General features: G+C 42.1%; 1 long non-coding RNA gene across 1 annotated transcript in view; it reads left to right on the forward strand.

Annotated features, from left to right (window-relative positions):
• LOC106573112 (protein O-mannosyl-transferase TMTC3) overlaps nt 1-14,289 on the forward strand; it is a 71,803-nt gene that overhangs the window by 13,176 nt on the left and 44,338 nt on the right. Inside the window, exons 4-6 of the long non-coding RNA XR_006759660.2 lie at nt 9,073-9,188; nt 11,049-11,223; nt 13,500-13,749. This is a non-coding gene — a long non-coding RNA (protein O-mannosyl-transferase TMTC3). The remainder of the gene's footprint in view (nt 1-9,072; nt 9,189-11,048; nt 11,224-13,499; nt 13,750-14,289) is intronic.

The raw sequence follows: 14,289 nt of genomic DNA on the forward strand, positions 1-14,289 counted from the left end.
GAAAAGATTTGGAACGGAAATGGCGCCACACCAAACTGGAAGTCTTCCGACTAGCTTGGAAAGACAGTACCGTGCAGTATCGAAGAGCCCTCACTGCTGCTTGATCATCCTATTTTTCCAACTTAATTGAGGAAAATAAGAACAATCCAAAATGTCTTTTTGATACTGTCGCAAAGCTAACTAAAAAGCAGCCTTCGCAAATGGAGGATGGCTTTCACTTCAGCAGTAATACATTTATGAACTTCTTTGAGGAAAAGATCATGATCATTAGAAAGCAAATTACAGACTCCTCTTTAAATCTGGGTATTCCTCCAAAGCTCCATTGTCCTGAGTCTACACAACTCTGCCAGGACCTAGGATCAAGGGAGATACTAAAGTGTTTTAGTACTATATCTCTTGACACAATGATGAAAATAATCATGGCCTCCAAACCCTCAAGCTGCATACTGGACCCTATTCCAAAATAACTACTGAAAGAGCTGCTTCCTGTGCTTGGCCCTCCTATGTTGAACATAATAAACGGTTCTCTATCCACCGGATGTGTACCAAGCTCACTAAAAGTGGCAGTAATAAAGCCTCTCTTGAAAAAGCCGAATCTTGATCCAGAAAATATAAAAAACTATCGGCCTATATCGAATCTTCCATTCCTCTCAAAAAAAATTGAAAAAGCTGTTGCACAGCAACTCACTGCCTTCCTGAAGACAAACAATGTATACGAAACGCTTCAGTCTGGTTTTAGACCCCATCATAGCACTGAGACTGCACTTGTGAAGGTGGTAAATGACCTTTTAACCTGTTAGGGCTAGGGGGCAGTATTGACACGGCTGGATAAAAAACATACCCGATTTAATCTGGTTACCACTCCTACCCAGTAACTAGAATATGCATATACTTATTACATATGGATAGAAAACACCCTAAAGTTTCTAAAACTGTTTGAATGGTGTCTGTGAGTATAACAGAACTCAAATGGCAGGTCAAAACCTGAGAGATTCCTTTACAGGAAGTGGCCTGTCTGACCATTTCTTGAACTTCTTTTCCATCTCTATCTTTTACTAAGGATCTTTGCTCTAACGTGACACTTCCCACGTCTTCCATAGGCTCTCAGAGCCCGGGAAAAAACAGAATGTCGTCATTCCAGCCCCAGGCTGAAACACATTATCGCCTTTCTCAAGTGGCCGATCAAGGGACTCTGGGCTTATGCGCGTGACCCGACCGCCCCCGCCTTTGTGATTTTTTCCTCTGTTTGCCGAAAAGGAGATTCCCTGTTGGAATATTATCGCTTTTCTACGAGAAAAATGGCGTAAAAATTGATTTTAAACAGCGGTTGACATGCTTCGAAGTACGGTAATGGAATATTTAGAATTTTATTGTCACGAATTGCGCCATGCGCGCGACACTTCTTTACCATTTCGGATAGTGTCTGGAACGCACGAACAAAACGCCGCTATTCGGATATAACGATGGATTATTTTGGACCAAACCAACATTTGTTATTGAAGTAGACGTCATGGGAGTGCATTCTGACGAAGACAACAAAAGGTAATCAAACTTTTATAATAGTAAATATGATTATGGTGAGTGCTAAACTTGCCGGGTGTCTAAATAACGAGCCCGTGATGCCTGGGCTATGTACTTAGAATATTGCAAAATGTGCTTTCACCAAAAAGCTATTTTAAAATCGGACATATCGAGTGCATAGAGGAGGTCTGTATCTATAATTCTTAAAATAATTGTTATGCTTTTTGTGAACGTTTATCGTGAGTAATTTAGTAAAATGTTAGCAAATTCCCCGGAAGTTTGCGGGGGGTATGCTAGTTCTGAACGTCACATGCTAATGTAAAAAGCTGGTTTTTGATATAAATATGAACTTGATTGAACAAAACATGCATGTATTGTATAACATAATGTCCTAGGGTTGTCATCTGATGAAGATCATCAAAGGTTAGTGCTGCATTTAGCTGTCTTCTGGGTTTTTGTGACATTATATGCTAGCTTGAAAAATGGGTGTCTGATTATTTCTGGCTTGGTACTCTGCTGACATAATCTAATGTTTTGCTTTCGTTGTAAAGCATTTTTGAAATCGGACAGTGTGGTTAGATTAACGAGAGTCTTGTCTTTAAATAGCTGTAAAATAGTCATATGTTTGAGAAATTGAAGTAATAGCATTTCAAAGGTTTTGAAAATCGCGCCACAGGATTCAACTGGCTGTTACGTAGGTGGGACGAATTCGTCCCGCCTAGCCCAGAAAGGTTAACATAATCTAATGTTTTGCTTTTCCACCTAGCCCATAGAGGTTAATGACGTCAGACCGAGGCTCTGCATCTGTCCTCGTGCTCCTAGATCTTAGTGCCGCTTTTGATACCATCGATCACCACATTCTTTTGGAGAGATTGGAAACCCAAATTGGTCTACATGGACAAGTTCTGGCCTGGTTTAGATCTTATCTGTCGGAAAGATATCAGTTTGTCTCTGTGAATGGTTTGTCCTCTGACAAATCAATTGTAAATTTCGGTGTTCCTCAAGGTTCCGTTTTAGGACCACTATTGTTTTCACTATATATTTTACCTCTTGGGGATGTCATTCGAAAACATAATGTTAAATTTCACTGCTATGCGGACGACACACAGCTGTACATTTCAATGAAACATGGTGAAGCCCCAAAATTGCCCTCGCTAGAAGCCTGTGTTTCAGACATAAAGAAGTGGATGGCTGCAAACTTTCTACTTTTAAACTCGGACAAAACAGAGATGCTTGTTCTAGGTCCCAAGAAACATAGAGATCTTCTGTTGAATCTGACAATTAATCTGGATGGTTGTACAGTCGTCTCAAATAAAACTGTGAAGGACCCTGATCTCTCTTTTGAAGAACATATCAAGACTGTTTCAAGGACAGCTTTTTCCCATCTACGTAACATTGCAAAAATCAGAAACGTTCTGTCCAAAAATGACGCAGAAAAATTAATCCATGCTTTTGTTACTTCTAGGCTGGACTACTGCAATGCTCTACTTTCCGGCTAAAGCACTAAACAAACTTCAGTTAGTGCTAAATACGGCTGCTAGAATCCTGACTAGAACCAAAAAATTTGATCATATTACTCCAGTGCTAGCCTCCCTACACTGGCTTCCCGTTAAGGCAAGGGCTGATTTCAAGGTTTTACTGCTAACCTACAAAGCAATACATGGGCTTGCTCCTACCTATCTTTCCGATTTGGTCCTGCCGTACATACCTACACGTACGCTACGGTCACAAGACGCAGGCCTCCTAATTGTCCCTAGAATTTCTAAGCAAACGGCTGGAGGTAGGGCTTTATCCTATAGAGCTCAATTTTTATGGAATGGTCTGCCTACCAATGTGAGAGACGCAGACTCAGTCTCAACCTTTAAGTCTTTACTGAAGACTTATCTCTTCAGTAGGTCCTATGATTAAGTATAGTCTGGCCCAGGAGTGTGAAGGTGAACGGAAAGGCTGGAGCAACGAATAACCCTTGCTGTCTCTGCCTTGCCGGTTCCACTCTTTCCACTGGGATTCTCTGCCTCTAACCCTATTACAGGGGCTGAGTCACTGGCTTACTGGTGTTCTTCCATGCCGTCCATGGGAGGGGTGCGTCACTTGAGTGGGTTGAGTCACTGACGTGGTCTTCCTGTCTGGGTTGGCGCCCCCCCTTGGGTTGTGCCATGGCAGAGATCGTTGTGGGCTATACTCGGCCTTGTCTTAGGACGGTAAGTTGGTGGTTGGAGACATCCCTCTAGTGGTGTGGGGGCTGTGCTTTGGCAAAGTGGGTGGGGTTAAATCCTGCCTGTTTGGCCCTGTCCGGGGGTATCATCGGATGGGGCCACAGTGTCTTCTGATCCCTCCTGTCTCAGCCTCCAGTATTTATGCTGCAGTAGTTTATGTGTCGGGGGGCTAGGGTCAGTCTGTTACATCTGGAGTATTTCTCTTGTCTTATCCGGTGTCCTGTGTGAATTTGAATATGCTCTCTCTAATTCTCTCTTTCTCTCTTTCTCTCGGAGGACCTGAGCCCTAGGACCATGCCTCAGTACTACCTGGTATGATGACTCCTTGCTGTCCCCAGTCCACCTGGCCGTGATGCTGCTCCAGTTTCAACTGTTCTGCCTGCGGCTATGGAACCCTGACCTGTTCACCGGACGTGCTTGTTGCACCCTCGACAACTACTATGATTATTATTATTTGACCATGCTGGTCATTTATGAACATTTTAACATCTTGACCATGTTCTGTTATAATATCCACCCTGCACAGCCAGAAGAGGACTGGCCACCCCTCATAGCCTGGTTCCTCTCTAGGTTTCTTCCTAGGTTTTTGGCCTTTCTAGGGAGTTTTTCCTAGGGAGTTTTTCCTAGCCACCGTGCTTCTTTCACATGCATTGCTTGCTGTTTGGGGTTTTAGGCTGGGTTTCTGTACAGCACTTTGAGATATCAGCTGATGTACGAAGGGCTATATAAATAAATTTGATTTGATTTTGATTTGAGTGGTGTTAGAATTAGGAATTAGAATAAAAATACTACACTGAACAAAAATGTAAACGCAATATGTAAAGTGTTTGTCCCATGTTTCATGAGCTGAAAAAAAAATCCCAGAAATGTTCCATACGCACAAAATGTTCCATATGCATGAACCTTATTTCAAATTTTGTGCACATTTGTTTACATCCCTGCCAGTTTTGTTGAGCAGGCGTTTCAGTGCCATGACGGGGGGTATCACGTCTGCTGACGAGCTTATTTCTCAAGTCATTTGTTCGAATGGCGCTAGCTAGTGTGTTCATGTTTCCAAGTTTCAAACGTTCTCAAATGCCATTGAATTGGCAGCAGCGGTATGACAACCAGCATATTCATGAGCATGCAATACAACTTTCCTCAGTACGAAATCCTCGATGACCCACTGTGCTGTCAGACTCAGCATGCTCATGGGGAGATATCGCTGGTCCAAATGTCAGTCGTTAAGCTAATAACAGTGACGCTATTACTGTGTAACTCCGGTAGGGCAACATCTGAAAAAATAGTTAAAAAAATTAAACGTAAAAGTGTGCTGGTGCTCGACCAGTTGGCGAAAGCCAACATCACCCACAACAGAGAACGGTTGATTGTCAAGGGCAATGAATTCCATTATCTTGGCATTAATGGATTTTGCCTTTGATTTGTCTTGCTGAAATGTCCTTACTCTTTCAAATGACTGCTCGACTTGTTGACTGCTCGATCCACACAGCAGACATTGTGGGCTAGGTTAGGAATGCTGTGTTGCACGTGTAGCGCAAAATCTTACGTAAATAAATACAGTAGGGGAAGAGGTAGTTGTTTGGGCTAAATTATAGATGGGCTATGTACAGGTGCAGTGATCTGTGAGCTGCTCTGACAGCTGGTGCCTAATGCTAGTGAGGGAGATAAGTGTCTCCAGTTTCAGAGATTTTTGTAGTTCGTTCCAGTCATTGGCAGCAGAGAACTGGAAGGAGAGACGGCCAAAGGAGGAATTGGCTTTGGGGGTGACCAGAGAGATATACCTGCTGGAGCGCGTGCTACAGGTGGGTGCTGCTATGGTGACCAGTGAGCGGAGATAAGGGGGGACTTTACCTAGATGACCTAGATGTTGTTATTCTTATACCAGACAAACTAGTTCTTAGGTTTTACCTTCCATCAAGCTCTCATTGTGTCTGTTGTGTCCCTTGGCTCTTCAAACAGTCTGGAACATAATAAATGCAAATAATTGCAGAAGTGTATGTCAAACAGTCAATCTGTCAAGTGAATTTGCATGCAAGGAATGAAAATGTAAGTAATTACCAGTGTTTTCCACAAGTACATAGAGTAGCCAGCCAAATAGAAAAAGTAGCTGTTCGGGGGGCTTTTGCCAAATTAGCTCTGTTTTGGTGGCCTCTGGTACATCTACTGCCTTGATTACGTCTGAAACAGACAGCAAAATTATTGAATACTTTATCGAGTTTACCTCCCAGATTAGATTTTTTTTTGTTGTGGTATTGTGACATGACTTTACAATTTGAATTACTGAAAATGTATGAATTCAGTGTATTGTTAGTAGTTTTGAATATTGTCTAGGTCTTTATGATCAGGACTATTAGGGGAAGTAATAGAACATTAAACCCTTTTTAAGATTTAACCGGTCTTTTCTGGATTAAGGTCTTACAGTTTTACTGCAAGATATGAATTGCCACTAATGTTTGTCCTTCAAATAATGTATTTTATTAAAACAGATAAGCATAGGCTACTTTGTAGTTAACATTTAATTGAGAAGGTATTTGGGAAAGCCTTGCCTTCTACCAGAAAACTGTTTTCATTAGCAACATTGCTAACGGCTAGACAAGGTGTTAGACCCACGCACACACACAGACGGGCATTCTTGTTGTTTCCTCAGAAAGTAGCAGGAAATACGAATCACTGATGCATTCTGTTCGTGTCTTATGACAAACTTGGGCAAATTTAGTAATATTGGGTAACACTTTACTTGACACGCATTGTCATAAAACGTTACAGCTGACATAACCTGTCATGACCCATATATTTACACCTATTTGACATATATTGTGTTATTTTATGGCTGGTTATGACACCTACATAAGTTTCAACCCACAATTATTCAAAAAAAAAATTCTCCCCCTGACAAGTTTCCTTTCGTTTGAAAGTGTGTTTCTTAAATCTTTCTTCTTGTTGTTGTAATGAATTCTTTACAGTCATGTTTTTTTCATCATATTTTAAATAACTTGTAGAAAATATGCTTTATGACACTGTCATGAAGTGTTATGGGCGTCCTGTGTTACTTGGACTACGAAGATACACTTTAAGACACTGTCAAGAAGCATTATGACCATCATAGTTATATAAGTCAGGTAGGCCTGTCACATACATGGCCTTATCAGTCAAAAAGAGGGTGTCTTGTCCTGCTCCTGAAATCTGCTCCTGCATTCATCCCAGTCATCAGAAACAGAGCATTTGGGTAGGTGCATGTCCGACATCAATGTGTGCGCAATTGCAATGATCATTAAATATGGTCAATTAAAAAAATATATTTATACAACATAGCCTACATGTCAACAGTATGTTTATGGTGTAATGAAATGTTTTGCCATGTAGTAGGGTTTGTGGGTTTTGACAGGTTCATATAGGTGCATAACCGGCCATCAAATAATGCAATACATTTGAAGTCGGAAGTTTACATACACTTAGGTTGTAGTCATTAAAACTCGTTTTTCAACCACTCCACAAATTTATTGTTAACAAACTATAGTTTTGGCAAGTCGGTTAGGACATCTACTTTGTGCATGACAAGTAATTTTTCCAACAATTGTTTACAGACAGATTATTTCACTTATAATTCACTGTATCACAATTCCAGTGGGTCAGAAGTTTACACTAAGTTGACTGTGCCTTTAAACAGCTTGGAAAATTCCAGAAATGATACAGGTTCAAAAGTATCTATATCCACAGTAAAACGAGTCCTATATCGACATAACCTGAAAGGCCGCTCAGCAAGAAAGAAGCCACTGCTCCAAAACCGCCATAAAAATGCCAGACGGTGGTTTGCAACTGCACATGGGGACAAAGATCATACTTTTTGGAGAAATGTTCTCTGGTCTGATGAAACAAAAATATAACTGTTTGGCCTTAATGACCATCGTTATGTTTGGAGGAAAAAGGGGGAGGCTTGCAAGCCGAAGAACACCATCCCAACCGTGAAGCACGGGAGTGGCAGCATCATGTTGTGGGGGTGCTTTGCTGCAGGAGGGACTGGTGCACTTCACAAAATAGATGGCATCATGAGGAAGTAAAATTATGTGGATAGATTGAAGCAACATCTCAAGACATCAGTCAGGAAGTTAAAGCTTGGTCGCAAATGGGTCTTCCAAATGGACAATGACCCCAAGCATACTTCCAAAGCTGTGGCAAAATGGCTTAAGGACAACAAAGTCAAGGTATTGGAGTGGCCGTCACAAAGCCCTGACCTCAATCCCATAGAATTTTTGGGGGCAGAACTGAGAAGCGTGTGCGAACAAGGAGGCCTACAAACCTGACTCCGTTACACCAGCTCTGTCAGGAGGAATGGGCCAAAATTCACCCAATTTATTGTGGGAAGCTTGTGGAAGGCTACCCGAAACGTTAGACCCAAGTTAAACAATTTAAAGGCAATGCTACCAAATACTAATTGAGTGTATGTAAACTTCTGAACCACTGGGAATGTGACGAAATAAATAAAAGCTGAAATAATGGCATTCTCTACTATTATTCTGACATTTCACATTCTTAAAATAAAGTGTTGATCCTAACTGACCAAAGACAGGGAATTTTTTGTAGGATTAAATGTCAGGAATTGTGAAACACCTCAGTCAAATACATTTAAACTCAGTTTATGTAAACTTCCGACTTCAACTGTATATGTTTCATTTAGTACATTCACTTCGAAGTGCCTTTTCCACTCTGAATCTTGTAACTGGTATGTATGGTTACCAGATGAATGTGTGAAACAACCTTCCCTTCGTGCGGCTCCTGAGGGCCTCGACCTAGAGCAAAGGTAGGCAAACCTGCTCCTGCGGCACTCCATGTTTTTGATTTAACAGAGCAGGAAGACCAGGTGTGTTGAATTTAGGCACACTGAACTGATCAATGAGCTCAGTTTGTCAGGTGTGGTGCCTAGTTGGAACAAAATCCTGCAGTACCTGCTACTTTCCAGGAACAGGGTTGTCTCCCCCTGACCTAGAGTATCATCTCAACCATTTAATACTTAATATTTTGATGGGTTTTGATGGGGATTAATTCCAGGGGCCTTTAGATGAACACACTGTGGCTAATTTCACTATAAAGTCCACTATAAATCCAACTGACCGATTTAGAATGGTTTCCAAGGCTCTTTAGTTTTGTTCTTGAGTGGAGGTTCTGGCCACATGAAAAGGACAGAATGTCCTGCAGACTGTATACCGGGTCTTTCTGTCCTGTTCGTGGGTACTCATTAACACAGCACCTAAGTTTTATTAGGATATGATTGTGCGTATGACTATGACCTCTGGCAACATCCCATTCTTTGTTTCTCCTTTTTTGACTTTCTCTCTAGTGTGGATGCCCATTGCTGTGACCGTGGTTTTGGTGGCTGCAGCCACATTATGCAAAGAGCAGGGGATCACAGTCATTGGCATCTGCTGTGTCCATGAGGTGTTTGTTTCACAAGGGGTAAGACACCGCAGGCCAGCGCCGGTAACCTCACTCCACACTGCAACATGCTGTTGCTCCAACCAACACACTGCACGGTCACGCCCTCCCTGACAAAACCCCAGTAATAGATTTGAGTTATGAGACCATTTTTTGTTGTTGAACTGGCTAGCTCCCATTTTTACCACAAAAGGGGTACTTGAGATGGAATGATGGTGAGCAGCTGTTTTGTCGGCTATCTTTCCCCTAGTTTAAAAATAGACAAATTAGTTACATGACACAAAATCGTCAGAGAGCCAAAGCCAGAGGCCTTCATTTTGATAAAGTGTCCTAAATATTAAAGATTCTTGATTCATCTGGGTATACAGTGCATTCGGAAAGTATTCAGACCCATGACCTTTTCCACATTTTGTTACGTTACAGCCTTATTCTGAAATTAATTAAATTAATGTTTTTCTTCATCAATCTACACACAATTGATTGACACAGCAAAACAGTTTTATTTTTATTTTTTACAAATGTATAAAAAAACTAAATGGATAACTTCTTTACATAATTATTCTGACCCTTTGCTATGAGACTCAAAATTGAGCTCAGGTGCGTCCTGTTTTCATTGATCATCCTTGAGATGTTTCTACAACTTGATTGGAGTCCACCTGTTGTAAATTCAATTGATTGGACATGATTTGGAAAGGCACACACCTGTCTATATAAGATCCAACAGTGCATGTCAGAGCAAAAACCAAGCCATGAGTTCGAAAGAATTGTCCGTAGACCTCCGACACAGGGTTGTGTCGAGGCACAGATCTGGGAAAGGGTCCCAAAAAATGTCTGCAGCATTGAAGGTCCCCAAGAACACAGTGGCCTCCATCATTCTTAAATAGAAGGAGTTTGGAACCACCAAGACTCTTCCTAGAGCTGGCTGCCCGGCCAAACTGAGCAATCTGGGGAGAAGGGCCTTGGTCAGGGAGGTGACCAAAAAGGCACCTGAAGGACTCTGATCATGAGAAACAATATTCTCTGGTCTGATGAAACCAGGATTGAAATATTTGGCCTGAATGCCAAGCGTCACGTGTGGCGAAAACCTGGCACCATCCCTACAGTGAAGCATGGTGGTGGCAGCGTCATGCTGAAAGCTGAACGGAGCAAAGTACAGAGAGAGATCCTTGATGAAAACCTGCTCCAGAGAGCTCAGGACCCCAGACTTGGGCGAAGGTTCACCTTCCAACAGGACAATGACCCTAAGCACACAGCCAAGACAACGCAGGAGTGGCTTTGGGACAAGTCTCTGAATGTCCTTGAGTGGTCCAGCCAGAGCCCGGACTAGAACCCGATCTAACAACTCTGGAGAGACCTTAAAATACCTGTGCTGCGACGCTCCCTCATCCAACCTGACAGAGCTTGAGAGGATCTGCAGAGAATAATGTGAGAAACTCCCCAAATACAGGTGTGCCAAGCTTGTAGCGCCATACCCAAGAAGATTAGAGGCTGTAATTGCTGTCAAAGGTGCTTCAACAAAGTACTGAGTAAAGGGTATGATTACTTATGTAAATGTGATATTTCAGTATTTCTAAAATCCTGTTTTTGCTTTGTCGTAATGGGGTGTTGTGTGTAGATTGATAGGAACAAAAACTATCTAATCCATTTGAGAATAAGGCTGTAACGTATCAAAATGTGGAAAAAGTCAAGGGGTCTGAATACTTTCTGAATGCACTGTAAATGATCAGTGTTTCTCAACTGGAGGTCAACTAGACTGGAATGAAAGCTAAAGTACACAAAACTGGCCTCACCCCATCATGATTCCCATTTTACAGATCAGTCAGTTAATTATTTCTCTCTCTCTTTCTCTCCTCTCTCCCCCCTCCCTCTCCTCTTTCTCAGTTCACACTACCCATGCTGCTGGACACCCTCCTCCAGGTGCTGAGGGGTAAAGATGGTTTCCCCTACGTCGTCCTGCAGACACTCCTCAAGCTCGTAATCCTCATCATCAGCACCTTGCTGCTGGTCATCATCAGGGTACAGGTCATCCAATCACAGCTTCCCGTCTTTACCAGGTAGGTGGAGCCGTGGATGTGTTTCCGTGGCAACATAAAATCATTTTTTCTATTGAAGCCATGACCCGGGAAATCTAGATTGTCTGTTCTGCTCATGATAGCCCTGCCACTTGGAACAGTACATTGTCTGTTACCCAATCAATGAACATTGTTCGACCTTAAAAGTGTAGGCCTAGATACAGTGAGAAACAGATCTCGTTTACAAGACCGATTGAGAAACCAAATACATATTGGACCTGCATTTTCAAGGCAGCGAAATGTTTTCTTTGGGGTTTGAAGGGCTGTTGTTGCAGTTCCCGTGATAGCATTGAAGCAGACATACAGGCTCTTCGGATCACAGCTTCAAAGTGGTGAAACCAACAGCCACAAATCAAGTGGAAATGGAACACGAACAAAGGCATAATTCACACATGGCTAGAGGACATAAACTCATTTATATCAGATCTATTATCCATCATTTGATTGCGCAATTTGTTTTAAAAACAAAATAAATTGCATTGCAGTGTGAACATAATTTCACCCGCATCTTTTTGGTGATTATATTAATTACACCAGACCTAACAGGTTTGAGCTCTGCTTTGTGGTGGTGGAAAACATTCCTATGTCATGGCGCCAATGTGACGACATTAGCTAAAACATTGTTCTCCACATCTGGAAAAGTTACCAGGACCCCATTCCAGAACACCATTACCATAGAACAGGCCTGGCCTGGTTTTCACTTTTCCCATGTATTGGTTACAAGCGATTTACAACTGTCCAGTGTATTTTAAAAGGATACTGAGTACGAAGTGCTAACCACCCAGCTTTTGAGTAGTTAGGTCTATTTCCCTGTATTTGAGAGGAGCTAGCTACTGTACCTGGAAACTCCAAGCAATTGCACTAAGCTAACAATAACCTGATGTCAATTATCTTCAAACTTCAAATGCAGAGACATAAATTGTATCCTTGCAGTATTTAATGTTAATATGCGTGGGGATTGGACCTTACCCTATGTCAGTGGTCGACTGTACATGAAACATGTCTTGCATAATGTAAAGGTTACAGCCGTCCAGTGTACATTAAACCAGGTATGGGGTTGGGGACCTATCCTATCTAATTGGTCATCTATGCAGTGAAATATGTCTTGTATTTCACAGCTTGAGAGGTTCTTGAGAGGCAGTCACTGTGGCCCTGTGACTGGGGTATTTGTAGGGAGGCGCAGCGGTTGTTAAAAGTATTGGGAAATAGAACCCGCATTGATGGATATGTTGCAGACATATTTTGGAAATCCAGGACTAGAAATTAAGTCCATGATCATATTCTATAATTCCCCAATAGAATGTGAAATATTGTTTTGGGTTCCAGGTGTTAACCTAAACAAGGTCAGGGAGTCAGAAGAGCTCGGGAAGATTTTAACATTACATTTTTTATTAATCTCCAATCACAGACATAAACAACCTGATGGCATCATGCAGATAACATTCCTAAAGATTAGTTTATATTAAAATTCTTCATCAATTAATCCACTGGCAGTCTCCAGATTGTATCGCATAATTAGTGTTATCAGAAAAATAACCAGTTCCCAGACATAACAATGGTGCATATTTGGATAATCACTATATTTATGTGTGGGAGCTAGCAGTAATTGGTTTAACCCTTACAGATTACGTCTGAATGGTGCTCCTCAGAGCCATGGACACTAAGGCCCCATCACAAATGGCACAAATGGCACCCTATGGGCCCTGGTGAAAAGTAGTGCACTACATTGGGAATAGGGAGCCATTTGTGACACACCCTATAACGCTCATGGCTTCCGAAGAATGTGAGTCATGAATGCCAGTCCATTCACAAAGTTATAAGGGAAAAGGATAAACAGGAGGTAGTGGAGGCTCCACAAAGATGACAGTAGCATACAGTATTTGTGCAAGGATGTTTCTTGAGTGCTAAATTGGCACAAATTGGTTCTCAGGATAAAAAAAGGATATCTTCTCAGTTACTCCTCTTGTCCACACCCTCCTGGTCTAGTCAAGCGTATGCCTCCACTCACCCTCTTTGTGCCTGTTTCACTCTACTCCCTTTCCAGGCAGGAACTCTCATTTCTATTCACCTGCCATTTGTCTTTCTCTATCACCTCCTCTTTCTCCATGTTTGATAACCCAATGTTTTATTAATTGTCCACTCACCCTCTTTCTCTCTTCCCCTCTTTCGCTCTCTTCCATTTACTATCCAAGTTTTATTAACCAAACTTGTCAAATATCCTCTCTCTCTCTCTCTCTCTCTCTCTCTCTCTCTCTCTCTCTCTCTCTCTCTCTCTCTCTCAACCCCACTTTGGCCAGGCAACTGACTTTCAACTACCTGTTGCCAGTGAACACCTGGCTCCTTCTCAACCCATCAGAGCTGTGCTGTGACTGGACAATGGGGACCATTCCTCTGGTGGAGAGCCCTCTGACCTGAGGAACCTGGCCACCCTGGCCTTCTACAGCCTCCTGGGCCTGCTGGCCTATCACAGCCTGCGCCACTCAAACTCCTCCGCCAAGACCGTCCTCATGGTGAGTGTAGTGGGAGTTTGTGGTTTGTAAAAACGTGTCAGTGCTTTAGTGGATCTGGCTGCCTTTTTGATTAGTTGTTGTGGTTTTGCCAGATCAGATTACATGTATTTTTATATTACTTATCCCCAGCCAGGCGTGGCGCTGTCATGGATATTCTTATGTGGTGCGGAAAGTTGTGGAATTTCTGTGTGTGTTGTTTGTTTTGTCTGCACTAGTATGGTTTGTTGTGTCTGACCTGAAGTTTGCCAGTTGTGACCTTAATTGTTTGTAAACCTCATAACTATAGGCACGCCAAAGACATCAAACCATCAGTGTGGAATTCCCATATTGAAGCCAAACGTTTGACTAACTCTGCTTGTAAGTTGAATGATGACCTCTTGATGTTGGGTTTCACTCGCCTCTGCTTAACACACAACCCTGCTGTGTTTATAAAGTCAAGATATGGCCCTGTTTCAAGACGATTCAAATTCTGTCCAACATACAACTAGAAACCTGGGATGTTGTTTTAATCTTTTGTCCCAAACAGATAGCTTTTCTCCG

Source organism: Salmo salar, chromosome 16 (genome assembly GCF_965601325.2).
Source record: "Salmo salar chromosome 16, fSalSal1, whole genome shotgun sequence".
Classification (NCBI taxonomy): domain Eukaryota; kingdom Metazoa; phylum Chordata; class Actinopteri; order Salmoniformes; family Salmonidae; genus Salmo; species Salmo salar.